A 14907-nucleotide genomic window follows, 5' to 3' on the forward strand; every position below is an offset into this window, starting at 1 on the left:
AATAATAAAATAAAATATATAGTGGAAGGCCCATGATAACTTGTCTCTTCCTTGATTCCCGCCAAGATTCTCTCTCTTGGTGCGATCGCAACGGCTCTTGTCTGTGATCTCGATACCGGCTCGAACTCGTTACTGGGTCGGGCCCTCCAGTCTTGGCTCGAGTTCGACCTTCGAGATGGGCGTCGTGCATTTTCGACCTCGAAGCAGTGCCTTGCGGATCGATTCGGTCAGGGGCTCGATAGGGTTATCGAGCCGACTCCTCGAGCGACCTTCGGGCTCAAGGCTCGTTAGTACCGACTTCGGAGCTCATTCCCAAAATCTCATTCCGACTTTTTAACACTCTAACTAGATCGAACGTAGGAAGGCCAAAATCTATTTCGACCGTATACAATATTATACATTTGTTGGCTATTTTTAATTTAAGTGATTGAGTGAGTAATTGATTGGGTTAATTCTTCATTTCTTTTCTAGTTTCTCCACATCCATGGGCCAAGTCCAGGGGCCAATAACTATGTTTTTGTTCTATTTCTTTCAAGTTTCCCCATACCCAATGGAGTGCAACTTAAGTTATAAAGATAAATTTTTGTAATCTTCATTACTACTCCAAGTACATTAGTAGTCCTTAGTTTCCATTTTAAATTCAGCGGAATGTAGCAAAACCAACTTTTGAAATAATTGGTAATAAAAAGCTGCTATTTGCAAGTTACGTTAGTTTTTCAAATTTTGATTCTAATAAAAATTAATATTATAACGCTAATCCATCTAATTTGCATGTGTGCATGAGAGAGAGACAGTGTGAGTGAGAGGAGGGGGTAATAGGAGCACACATATAGTTGTTCTACTATATACCATGTAACATATTTAGTTTATCTCACTATTTCAAGAGTTTATCGAAAAGTTGATTTTCTTACATATATGCTAGGGCCTAGGGGTGACCATAAACTCTTACGCTTTATTAGCTTAGTAATATTATATATTTATTTGAAGGGGAAAAAAAGGACCCTAGGAAGTTGAAATCTCACAGATTCAAATGTGGGGTGACCGTCTATTAAGTTTTTACAAAATAAGAAAATTTTATATCTTGAACTTTTGTTGAAAGATAATTGTGCCAAAATTCTGTCCTTTTTTTTTTTTTTGGTTCTTCAAAACTCTGTCAATTTTGAACCAAACATTTTTTAAGTATCTGGATAAGTTGCACAACAGTATAATTTGGACTCATCCGATTATGTACTTTTAGATAATGTTTGTAATAAAGTTCTTAAATTTGTTGTCCCCTGACTTTTCTAACATTCGCTATCAGAGAAGACGCTTGAAAATCTTGTTGATACATTTAATACTTTTGGCTAAAATATATTTCTATTAAATGTTAGAGATGACCAAGTTTTTCCTTCGCGACATTATTTGTTTAGATTTTCTACAACTTCCGGCTCTTTCAATGCTTCCTTAGGATCTGCCGCTTAATTTTTATATAAAATGTCAGCTATTGGTTTTCTTTTTCAAACAATACATATTACAATTATATATATTGCTAATTTACAAGTTTGCTAGATCCAATAATGCGGATAACTCCATAAATGTGGACAAGTTCATACTAGGTAAGTTAATAAGTTTCTTGTGATAATCACTCGACAAGCATCTTACATGTATTGATCTAGAATTTTAAAAATTATAGGTTTCAATATAATATTAGTTGAATTTTTATTTTATTTTTGTTCATAAGAGAACTTGTAGTCGCTACCCTTCGGGTGCACACAGGGTAAACTTAGTTCCTGTGTAATAATCCGTAAAGCACACAGGAGAATAAATCAAATTAGATAAAGTTCTGTGCAACAGGTTCAAACGAGGAGGTATGTAAGTGGGTTTCGAACCCTACATCTCCTACTTGGAATTTTTTTTATATGTTTTCACATAAAAAATTTACATTTCGCCTTGAAAATATTGGATCCCTAGAACTAAGTGTTTCATGAAGCATCATAGCCTGTTTTTCAGAAGTACTCAAACTGAGACGACCTCTTGCCAAGTTGAAATTTAAATTCCTTTGGCTTCTACCAACTTAAGAGCACATTAGCAGTTTCTAATAGTTTTGTGATTTTTTACAAACTTAGGAAAATAAATAACTTTTCTATAGAAAGGGACTTGGGAATCTACTTGACTCAAATTAAAATTAATCGAATTAGCAAGTTTCGTATATCCAATGAGTACACGAAAGAAAATGCTAAATTAAACATATAAAACGATAAGGTTGATTGAAAGAGAGAAATAATCCTCCACCCAATTAACCCCCATTTTTTACGAACGGCACGAGAAATCAACTTGAATTGGCAATTGATTAGAAACTACCTCCGTTTATCGTTTAATGAAGCTGATGTTCTCATTTTTAGGCAACTTGCATGTATAGATTCCAGCTGGTAATAAAATTATAGGAAAAAACTTATAGTAAAATGGAAAAGTTCAATCTACTTGGCTTAAAATATAATATTATTTAATTGTTTCTCCAATATCACAATCACCTGTTAATTATTAATTTATTTATTTCATGTTCTTTTCACTAGAGAGATGTACTGGATTAAGGTGGCATCAGATGCAATGAAGCCGCCACTCCTTTTTCAAGATGCACATTTTAAGAATTTTAATCCAAAAGGTAAAATCATATATACGCACTCTTTAACTTTTTCATAACATATATATATATAGTTAATACTCCTAGAAGTCTAAGCTTTGATTCTTCCGACAGGAATAAAATCGTGTGGATATTATGTGACTTTCGAGCTTGAAAAGGTCACAAGAAAATCAATTTGAAAGCAAAGGTATTATTGTCTGAAATATCACACAACATTATTCATTTTACAAAAGGTTCAAGTGAAATGTGATCCCAACAAAAAATAGTACTGTTAAACGCCCCAAAATTCAACGTTCAATAAAATGCGTTTTCGCATCAACTTAGGGCTACTTGGGAGTAAAGTGCGAATAGACCGTCCACTCCCTAAAAGTGAAATTGGGGCCTACTAAGAAAAAAGGAAATCGAAAAGAAATTTAAAGACGTTATCTTCACTTGTCCCAACTTGCATATGAAACAAGACAAATTGATGTAACAACGCGTGAAAAATACAAAAAAACAAAAAATGTCACAGCTCACACGAATTTTGACGTTTGCACTTATTTATATGATATATATTTGTTTGTAGTTTGTCAAAAAAATTATATTTTTAAATAAATTAATTTTAAGTATTTTATTTACTTTTAATAAGATAATTTATGAATATATAAATATATTGACTTATTTTAGATTATAAAATTTAAAATTTTTCTTTCTTTGTATTACCTAAATTGGGAGGTGACAATTATACTTTTGATATTAATATTTTGGTTAACAGAATAAGACTTCCAATTGACAGCCCTAAAATATCTAAGCATTTTACAATCATAATTTACAAGGAACGGTAGAAAAAGAAACGATTTTTAGGTGCAGTTCAAATTGAACACAAAGTTGTTTTTGGTGGTGTCTCTATCCGAGGAAGACAGGTTGTCACTTCAAACTCGTACCCACAACACCGTACATATTTGATTGAAATTTATCAAAATGATAAGCAGTCTGAACCATGGCTGTCTTTTGATTTGTTTAAGAATTTAAATTTTCATTTTGAACACAATAGTACGGAAAAATATATGAAAACGGCGGAGTTAGGTCTGTTTGGTTTTATTTAGATTTTAAATATCCAAATCAGCATGCATATATGATAATTAAAGCTAAAAATATAATAAAGATAAATTAGTAATTAAAACTACATCCAAAAAATATTTGTGTAAATATTAATTCGCATTGAGGTGTAATTTCTTTTAATGAATCACACTTTAAAATCTAGCAACGATGGCAGTTGACTATATTAGTAATCGGAGATGATGGTTATAAGATAGAGGTTGTTGGTGGTTGTGACTTGTGATCGGAGGAAGAGACCAATGGTGGTGATTGATTAGTGGATGTGAAGTGATAGTTGATGGTGGTAGTGATCGGTATAAGTGGTTGTTGGTGATAATTGTACAATGGAGGCCAACCGTGAAAGTGGTCGACAGAGGCGGCCAGAGGCGGAGTCAAGATTTAAAACTTATGGGTTCATGATTTTAAATTTTTTAAGTTACTGAGTTCAAAATTAATAATTTATACATATTCAATGAAATTTTTAAGACAACTACATGATTTGGACCAAAACTATTGGGTTCGGCCGAACCCGTAACTTCTACTCTCCCTCCGCCACTGAAGGTGGCCGATGGTGAAAGTGGTTGGTGGTGGTTGGTAATAGAGCAGTAGAGGCGGTCAATCGTTATCGTTGTGTAAGGGTTAACTAATCGATAGATATGCTGGTGCTTATGATCGACAATAGCAATTGTATAATGAAGGTTTATGGTGGTGATTGTGCATTTTATAATGTATAGAATAATGGTAACAAGTATATATATATATATATATATATATATATATATATATATATATATATATATATTATTGGATCGGGTTGTGATAGAGTTAAATTTATACGCAGTTCCGAGGATATATGGCGTAACTTAACACAAAATATAAGGATCAATAGAAATGTAAATATAGATTGCAGAGAATGCGAAATAGATAAGGTTGTCAGGACAGTGAATCTTAGGATTCAACAAATAGAATCAATATAAGAAATCTGAAAGAACGATTCTCTACTGTAGAAGAATATAGCACTTTTATTACAATGTAAGCCTGAGAAAAACTTGTGCTACAGAATAGTGACCAAACCCTTTTATAGTGGAGGGATTTGGCTCTAAGCATAATAAAATAAATATTCAGTGGGTATAAGTCAGCTTTTCCATAGTTTCTACTAAGATTCTCTCTAGTGGGATTGCAACGGCTTTTGTCTGCGAGCTCGATCTTGCTTGGAACCCTCGATTTTTGTTTGAGCTTGATTTCGGCTCGAACTCGTGATCTTGATTCGAGCCCAATCCTGGCTCGAACCCTCGAATTGATTCGAAGTCAATGTTGGTTGGTCTCTGGATTATCAGCATGATAGATCTACTCTGCATCGTAGTTCGATTTTGATTCAAGCTCGATAATGATATCGAACCCGACACGGATCGGCCTCCCCCGGTTCGAGGTTAGTTTATTCCACCTTCGGGATCTTACTTAGATAAATCATCGTTCGAACTCGATCGGACATGCTAAGACCGAAATCTATTTTGACCGTATACAGATAGTCCCTTCGTTTCTCAGAAAGAATGTGGCGAGAAATGATATGACTCTTTTTTTTTTAATAGCTCGATCGGATTATATCCTGTCATTTCCATCGGGTTCGACCATGACGCATCTGGTAGTTATCCCGTCGGTTTAGCCTTTCAAGGTATTTAATGCATGTCAGGCGGTGGTCGGCCACTGTTGATACTGAACCGCCGTCGCTTGAACCTATAAATAACCCTTTCTTTTATCTTTTACCATTTTTACATCTTCTATCTTTCAAATTTCCCAAGTTATTCTTCGTACTCTCCAACTTACCAGTAAATATGTGATTTCTTTCCGCAAAAATCTCTCTTCAATTCCACCAAATCTTTGTCACTTTCTTTTACTCTTCACCTTTGAAGTCGAAAATGGCGAAAACATTGCAAACCATTCCTCAGAAAGAGAAGGCTTCATCTTCACAGTGCGCCGCCGATGAGACACCGGCAGAACCACGGCCCGAGGAGTGTGTTCACGGGGCGTGTGTCCTTACTTTAGATTTTAAGGTCGATAAAGGTTTATCGGTCCCTGGCAGGTGTGAGCCGGTATCGAGGTATATGTGTTCGATAACCGAGAAGCACCTCGAACATATAAAGAAGGATAGCAATTGGGGTGAGAAAGAAATAATAATTCCTACGCCCGACGAAGATATTACTTCTTACGTGAAAGGGTTTTTGAATGTGTATACTTACCCTTTCACTTTGGGTCCCCTCGATTCCGTTATTATTGACTTCTGTCGACAATACCAGGTAACCCTAGGCCAGGTCCATCCTTCTTTGTGGCAGATCGTTATCCTGATCCGATATTTTATGAGCAAGATCGAGGGGATGTCGTTCACCCTCGATCATCTTATCCGATTGTACCGTCCTCGACTTTTTCGAGGAGGGTTAATAAAACTCCAGCGTCGGGCTACCAAGGCTCTGTTCTCGAGTATTGACGAGGACAGGGACCGGGGTTGGATGGGCATGTTCGTTCGAGTAAGGACTTCAGACCTGATTCTGACTGAAAAGATGCCCTTTCCCGAGGAGTGGAATATGAAACGTAAGTGTGATCTTGCTGTTACTTCTATTTTCTTCTTTCATTTATTCTCTCATCGACACTCATCTTTTTTTTTTTTGTAGCGGTTCCCTAGATGTCCGGAGCAATTCCCGATCTCAAGAACTGGGTACGAGCCCTTGTTTTGACCTCTACATACGCCGAGCGCTCATGGCGTGATTTGTCAAAGGGTCGGTGGGAGGCCAAAAATCACGGTAAGCCCATTTCTCGGACTCTTTGATGATCCGAACGAGGTGGTTTTTAAAAATATTTTATTAAGGTTTTCCATATGCAGGTTTGGGTAAATACACGGTTTTGAGGCCCTTATCCAATGAGGAGGAAAATTCGGCCTCTGTCCCAAATCCGGTGAAGGAAAATAAAAGGAAAAGAGCCTCGGTTCCCGGGGATCAAAAACCGAAGAAGAGGACAGCTCGTAAGCCAAACAAGAATGTCATCCCTTTGGCCGTGGAATCCGTTCTGCGTCTAAGGGGTGAAGATGAAGAAGAAGAAGAAGAGAACTATGAGTCCGCGTTGGCGGTCCGAACGAAGAGAATCGCCGATGCCTCATCGCCGGCTGGATCGATGATGCTCCATGAGGCTCTGCCTCGAACTGAAGATATATCGGAGAAAGATTCGGGTAGAGTCCCTGAACTATCGGATATCGAATACACATCTCATCGGAGTCAATCGGTAGGGGATATGACCGAAGAGGCCCTTGAACCCCTTTGAACCGAGGAGAACGCTCCAGGCGATTCATTTGGCGCAGCAACAATCGAGGATTCACCTACCTTTCCCGTTTTTTCCACAGGGGTGATTCGGAAAGCTCAAGCTCTGGGAGCCCTCGATCTAGACAGGCCTCATGATGAAGAAGATCCCTTTCGTGACCTGTTTACCGGCATTGAGGACGTTGTCGGTGCTGGTGATGAATCAGATCTTTTTCACGGATTGCGGCAGGTTTTGAATCAGGTGAGCCTTTTAAAATTATTTTGTCGGTACTATCTTTATGTTCGTTTTTCGTTAACTCCGCTTCTTGTTTCTTTGTAGGCAGCGGCAGTTCATCTAGAACAATGTTCTCGATCCCAGAATGAGCTGCATCGATACGCGACCGACCTACAACAGGCTACTGACGAGAGGAACTCCCTTAGACTTTCCCTAGGGTAGAGAGAGGAGGAAATAAAAGACCTCCGAGCTGAGCTGGCCAACGCTTATCGAGATCAGACCGATTTGTCTGAGCAAGTAATGATGCTTTTGAAAGCCTATAGACTTGATACCGGAACGATAGCTAACATTTCGGTCTCACAGCTGCAACAAAAAATCGAGATGATCGGGAAGCTTCGTGAGGAGGTCGACGTGATAAGAACAGAATCTTTGTGGTGGAAAGAAGGTGTGGACCGCTTTGCTGCAGAAAAAGAGACTGCTCGAGCCCAGTTATCATCGTTTGAAACCCAACTTCAGAAAATGAAGGAAAAATGCCTGGTCCAAGCAAGAAGAATTGAGGAGCTTGAGGCTCGGTTGGCCTCTGTACTTGCCAAGGCCGAATCTGATGCTGAAAAGGCAAAGGCCAATGCGGATGTGCTTGTGGCAGTCTATCGGGCCGATGCTGAAGCTGCCCAAGTCCAGGCAAGAGAGGTAGTCGAGTCCACCGATATTCGAGCGCATTGGGTCGCCGAACTTGCTAAGTGCCGATCCAGAAGGGAAACTCTCGAGGAGATCCATGCTCGTGGCTTCGATCTCGCTGAAAAGATAAAAAGGGCCAAAGAACTCGAAGCTGATGCCGAAGCTCTGGTTTCTGATGGCGATGACGATGACGATGGGAGCAAAAGCAGATCCGAAAATGGGGGGGGGGAGGGAGCTTGATAAAGACCGCTCCTGACCGAAAAGTTTAGTTCTTAGTTTTTACGTTGTAATCACCTATGCAGATAAATTTGTATATAGACATATCTCCATTTTCGCCAACTTGCTTCTGTTTTTGTTTCCTCTCTTGTGAGGGCTTTATTCATGCCTTATGACTATTTTCACAATGATTTAAACAACTTAATCAAATTTGGACTTCGTAGCCTCTGTAACTGAGTGAGCGCTTACTCAAACTTGGAGCGATGTAGCCCTTAGGCTTATTAGTTGTCAATGGTTCGATCTTGAAGAAATATAGCCCATAGGCATAATGGTCGAGTGAGTGCTTGCTCGAACTTGAAATAAAAGTAGCCCGTAGGCTTTATCGAATGAGTGATTCGAACTCAAAATAATGTAGCCTGTAGGTGTAATGGTCGAGTGAATGTTTGCTCGAACTCGAAATAAAAGTAGCATGTAGGCTTGATCGAATGAATGATTTGAACTCGAAGTAATGTAGCCCGTAGGCGTAATGGTCGAGTGAATGTTTGCTCGAACTCGAAATAAAAGTAGCTTGTAGGCTTGATCGAATCAATGATTCGAACTCAAAGTAATATAGCCCGTAGGCGTAATGGTCGAGTGAGTGTTTGCTCGAACTCGAAATAAAAATAGCGCGTAGGCTTAATGGTCGAGTGAGTGTTTGCTCGAACTCGAAATAAAAATAGCCCATAGGCTTAATGGTCGAGTGAGTGTTTGCTCGAACTCAAAATAAAAATAGCCCGTAGGCTTAATGGTCGAGTGAGTGTTTGCTTGAACTCGAAATAAAAATAGCTCGTAAGCTTAGTCGAGTGAATGATTCAAACTCGAAGTAGTGTAGTCCGTAGGCGTAATGGTCGAGTGAGTGTTAGCTCGAACTCGAAATAAAAGTAGCCCGTAGGCTTAATGGTCGAGTGAGTGTTTGCTCGAACTCGAAATAAAAGTAGCCCGTAGGCTTAGTGGTCGAGTTTATCTTAATTCTGATTGCATAATAAATCTCAAAATAGAGGAATTCTCCTTGGATATAAGAAGCCGATAAAGAAGAGAACTTTCTTCGCACGTTATTACACGCATGGGTTCGGGCCAATCTATATGAGCATGGTTCGCTTCGACCATGTGGCTCTTATAATATTTCCTATTGGAACCCTGTTATTGTGAAATAACTTTCTTGTGAGGCCTCGGATATTATTGTAAATACTGCACGATCAATGGTTGCCTCATTAAAAACCTTGCCGAAAAACCCATTTCGGATAAAACCGGTCTAAGGAAAAAAGAGTGCAACGTGTGCTTTCAAGCGAGAGAGCCATCTTAGCCCTTGTTCAAACTTCTGCAGGGGTCAGTTTTGAGATATAAACAAATATGGAAAGGTTGTACCTTAGCAATAGTACCGTTTTAGATGTGATACATTCCAGCTGCTTGATAGCTGTTTGCCGTTTATTATGCCAAGCCTGTACGATCCCTTTCCGATGTTCTCGAGCACCTGATATGGCCCTTCCCAATTCGGTCCTAGTTTTCCTTCGTTCGGATTTCGGGTATTGATGGTAATTTTTCTTAACACTAAGTTCCCAGGCTTGAAATGGCAGAGCTTGGTTCTTCGGTTATAATATCTTTCGATTCGCTGCTTTTGGGCGGCCAATTGGACGAGAGTAGCTTCTCGTCTTTCGTCCGATAGTTCGAGGCTGGTATTCATGGCCTCGTTATTTGATTCTTCCATCGCGAATCGAAATCTGGCACTGGGTTCACCAACTTTGATTAGTATCAATGCTTCAGACCCATATACTAAGGAGAATGGGGTCGCCCCCATACTGGATTTTGACGTCGTCCGATATGCCCAAAGGACTTCGGGCTGGATTTCTCTCCATTTCCCTTTAGCGTCGTTCAACCTCTTCTTTAAGTTTTGAATGACAGTTTTATTCGTTGATTCGGCCTGTCCATTCCCACTGGGGTGGTATTGCGTCGATAGTATCCTTCTTATCTTGTGGTCTTCGAGGAATCTTGTAACTTTGCTACCAACGAATTATTTTCCATTGTCACACACTATTTCGGCAGGTATCCCGAATCGGCATATGATATGATCCCAAATAAAGTCTATAACTTCTTTCTCTCTTATTTTTTCGAACGCCTGCGCTTCAACCCATTTAGAAAAATAGTCATTCATAAATAAAATGAATTTGGCTTTACCTGGGATTGATGGCAGAGGGCCGACGATATTCATTCCCCACTTCATGAACGGCCATGGGGATAGGACTGAGTGGAGTCGCTCTCCGAATTGGTGGATCATTGGTGCAAACCTTTGACATTTGTCACATTTACGAACAAATTCCTTTGCATCTTTGCCCATATCGATCCAATAATACCCTGCTCTGATTAGTTTTTGAACTAATGTATCGGCTCCGGAGTGATTCCCACAAGTACCCTCGTGCACTTCCCGTAGGATGTAATCGGTATCTTCCGGACCCAAGCATACTGCCAATGGTCCATCGAACGTTCTTCGGTACAGAGTTTTGTCTGAAGCCAACGTGAATCGAGCAGCTTTAGTCCGTAGGGTTTTGGAATCTTTAGGGTCCGATGGGAGTTTTCCGCTCTTCAAGTATTCAATATACTTGTTTCTCCAATCCCAAGTTAAGCTTGTAGAATTTATTTCGGCGTGACCTTCTTCGATTACCGATCTCGAAGTTGAACAACATTTCCCGAGCCCGAATCATCTACCTCGACCGACGACCCCAAATTCGCAAGCGCATCGGCCTCATTGTTCTGTTCCCTCAGTACATGTCGTAAAGTCCATTGTTTGAAATGGTGCAAAGTGACAAGCAGTTTATCTAAATACCTTTGCATTCTTCCTTCTCGAACTTCGAAGGTTTTGTTTACTTGACTCACCACCAACAAGTAGTCGCAATTGGCTTCAATGACTTCTGCTCCCAAGTTTCTAGCTAGCTCGAGACCTACAATCATGGCTTCATACTCGGCCTCGTTGTTAGTCAACCTGATAGTTTTAATAGATTGCCTAATAGTGCTACCCGTGGGTGGTTTCAAAACTATGCCTAGCCCGGACCCTTTTACGTTCGAAGGCTCGTCCGTAAAAAGGATCCATACCCCCGATGATGTACCTGATTTCAACAGTTCTTTTTCGACTTCGGGTACGAGGGTTGGCGTGAAATCGGCCACGAAGTCTGCTAAAATTTGAGACTTGTTGACCGTGCGGGATTGATATTCGATATCGTACCCACTGAGTTTGACGGCCCATTTGGCCAGTCGGCCTGATAACTCGGGTTTGTGCAAAATATTACGAAGCGGGTAAGTGGTTAACACATATATGAGATGACATTGAAAGTACGGCCTTAACTTTTTTGAGGCGTTTATTAGTGCAAGTGCCAATTTTTCTAGGAGCGGATATCTAGTTTCCGCTTCTCCTAAGGTTCGACTCGTATAATAAACAGGGAATTGAGTACCTTGCTCATCTCGAACTAGGACACCGCTTACGACGACTTCCGATACTGCTAAGTACAAAGAAAGTTTCTCATCTATTTTTGGAGTGTGAAGTAGTGGTGGGCTTAATAGATATCGCTTTAGCTCTTCTAATGCTTGTTGGCACTCCGGGGTCTAAGCAAAATCGTTCTTCTTTTTGAGTAGAGAGAAAAATTTATGACTTCGGTGAGATGATCTTGAGATAAACCAGCTCAAGGCTGCAATCCGACCCGTTAACCTTTGTACGACCTTCACGCTGTCCACAACGATGATGTCTTCAATGGCCTTGATTTTACCGGGGTTAATATCTATTCCCCGATGTGACACCATGAAGACGAGGAACTTGTCCGAACCGACACCGGAAGCACATTTCTCGGGGTTGAGCTTCATGTTTTATTTCCTTAAAATCTCGAACGTTTCCTGCAAATGAGTCAAATGGTCCTCTACGCGTAGGGACTTAACTAACATGTCATCAATATAAACTTCCATTGATTTTCCTATTGTTCTTCGAACATTTTATTTACTAGGCATTGGTAAGTAGCCCCTACGTTTTTTAGCCCGAAGGGCATCACATTATAACAATATGTTTCATATTTGGTGAAAAATGAAGTCTTTTCCTGGTCCTCCGGGTTCATCTGGATTTGATTATACCCGGAATAGGCATCGAGAAAAGTGAGGATCTCATGGCCGGCCGTGGCATCGATCATGCGATCGATGTTGGGCAGCGGAAAGGAATCTTTGGGGCATGCTTTGTTCAAATCCTTATAGTCCACACACATTCTAGGTTTGTTCCCTTTTTTAGGGACTACAACTACGTTGGCTAGCCATTCGGAATATTTTACCTCCCGAATGAACCCTACTTTGAGAAGCTTGGTTACCTCGCCCTTTATGAATGCGTGCTTTCTCTCGAACTGGGGCCTTCTCTTTTGCCTCACCGGTCTGAACCTGGGGTCCAAACTTAGGCGATGCGTCGTTATGTCCGGCGGGATCCCTGTTATATCTAAATGGGACCAGGCAAAACAATCGATGTTATCGATAAGAAATTGAACGAGTTTCTTCCTGAGTTCGGGGCTCAACCCCGTTCCCAAGTATACCTTTCGCTCGGGCCAGTGCTCGATTAATATGACTTGCTCTAGCTCCTCGATCGTTGATTTGGTGGTGTCAGAGTCATCGGGAATCACGAAAGATCGAGGGACCCTTTGATCATCATCCTCTTCGATTTTCTGGTTGTCTGGCTGGGTCGAAGCTGATGTCTGTGATTGCTATTTGGTGTCCCGTTCTCCTTTCGGGCCCGATCCTTTTATCGGCGAAAGTGAGGACATTGGTTTAGCCTCGTTGACGGCGAACATTTCCTTTGCGGCTGGCTGTTCTCCGTATACATTTTTGACACCTCCCGATGTCGGGAATTTGAGGGCCTGGTGTAGGGTCGAAGGTACATCTCTCATGTTGTGGATCCATGGCCTTCCGAAAAGGGCGTTATATCTCATATCGCCTTCGATCACATGAAACTTTATTTCCTGGATGGTTCCGGCCACGTTTATTGGTAGGATTATCTCACCCTTGGTGGTTTCACATGCCATATTGAACCCGTTTAGGACCAGAGTTGCGGGTACGATCTGATCCTGTAAGCCGAGCTACTGTACTACCTTCAATTGGATGATGTTGGCTGAGCTACCTGGATCGATTAACACACACTTAATTTTAGTTTTATTTATGAGTACGGATATTACCAGTGCGTCGTTATGAGGATGGACGACCCCCTCTGCATCTTCATCATCAAAGGACAGAGTCCCCATGGGTGCGTAATCTTGAGTCCGAGATCGCTTTTCCCTCACCATCGATGTTTTAGTACGTTTAAGTACTGGTCCCTGAGGGGTATCGATGCCGCCGATGATCATGTGGATGATGTGTTGCAGTTCTTCTTGCTTGTTTTGCTTGCTGAAATCCCTGCTTTTAAAATGTTCTTCACCCTATCACTCAGAAATTCCCGAAGGTGCCCTTCGTTAAACAAGCGAGCTATTTCCTCTCTTAGTTGCTTGCAATCTTCCGTTCTGTGGCCATGAGTACCATGATATTCGCACGTTTGATTGGGATTTCTTCGGACAGGATCGGTTTGCATGGGTCGAGGCCATTTAGTGTCTTTGATGCGTCCGATGGCTGACACGAAAGTGGATGCACCAACGCTAAAGTTATATTCTGATAATCGAGGTGCTTCTATAGGATCGGCATATTTATCGATGCCGCTCTTACTCATAAGCCCCCGAGAATTTTGTCCTCGATCAATCCTTCGATTATTCTGAACTGCATTGCATGATGAATCATTGTTCACCCGATCTGTGACGTACGGTCGATATCAGTCTCTGTTTGACCTTTGCTCTATGTCGATCTCCTTTTGTTTTTTAGTAACTGTCCTGTTCTGATGATCGGGTCCGTACGGAGCTCTCAACTGATCATCCTCGACCCTAATTTTCAACTGGTATCGGTTGTGTACACTGCCCAAGTTATTGCCGGATACTCGATTAAATTTTGTTTCAGCCGATGTGATACTGTCGAACTTAGCTCATTCAACCCTTGGGTGAAAGCTTGTACGGCCCAATCGTCTGTGACCGGGGGTAATTCGATGCGTTCCATTTGAAATCGGGATACGAATTCCCTCATCATTTCATCCTCCCTTTGCTTTACTTTGAAGAGGTCTGATTTTCTTGTTGCAACCTTTATGGCACCAGCATGTGCCTTTACGAACGAATCTGCTAACATGGCAAAAGAATCGATGGAATTTGGCGGTAAATTGTGGTACCAGATCATCGCTCCCTTCGAGAGGGTCTCCCCGAACTTTTTCAACAACACGGATTCGATCTCATCGTCTTCCAAATCGTTGCCTTTTATGGCACATGTGTAAGAGGTGACATGTTCGTTAGGATCGGTCGTACCATTATATTTGGGAATTTCGGGCATACGGAATTTTTTGGGGATTGGCTTCGGCGCCGCACTCGACGGAAAAAGGCTTTTGTATGAATTTTTTCGAATCAAACCCCTTTATCATTGGTGGAGCCTCCGGGATTTGATCGACCCTGGCATTGTACGTTTCCACCCTCTTGTCGTTGGCTTCGACTCGTTTTGTGAGTTCCTCGAGTAATTTAGTAATTCCGGGAGTAGTCCCCGATTCTTGCTCGTTAGATTTCACTATGGCGGGCTCTGTTCTGGGGATGACTTCTCGGGGTGGATTGGAATCCGACCTGCTTTGTGCTCGAGTTTGGCTCTGTAGCTGAGCTATCGCTACTTGTTGGGCTTGTAGCATCTCG

This window comes from Nicotiana tabacum, chromosome 19 (assembly GCF_000715075.1).
Source record: "Nicotiana tabacum cultivar K326 chromosome 19, ASM71507v2, whole genome shotgun sequence".
Lineage (NCBI taxonomy): Eukaryota > Viridiplantae > Streptophyta > Magnoliopsida > Solanales > Solanaceae > Nicotiana > Nicotiana tabacum.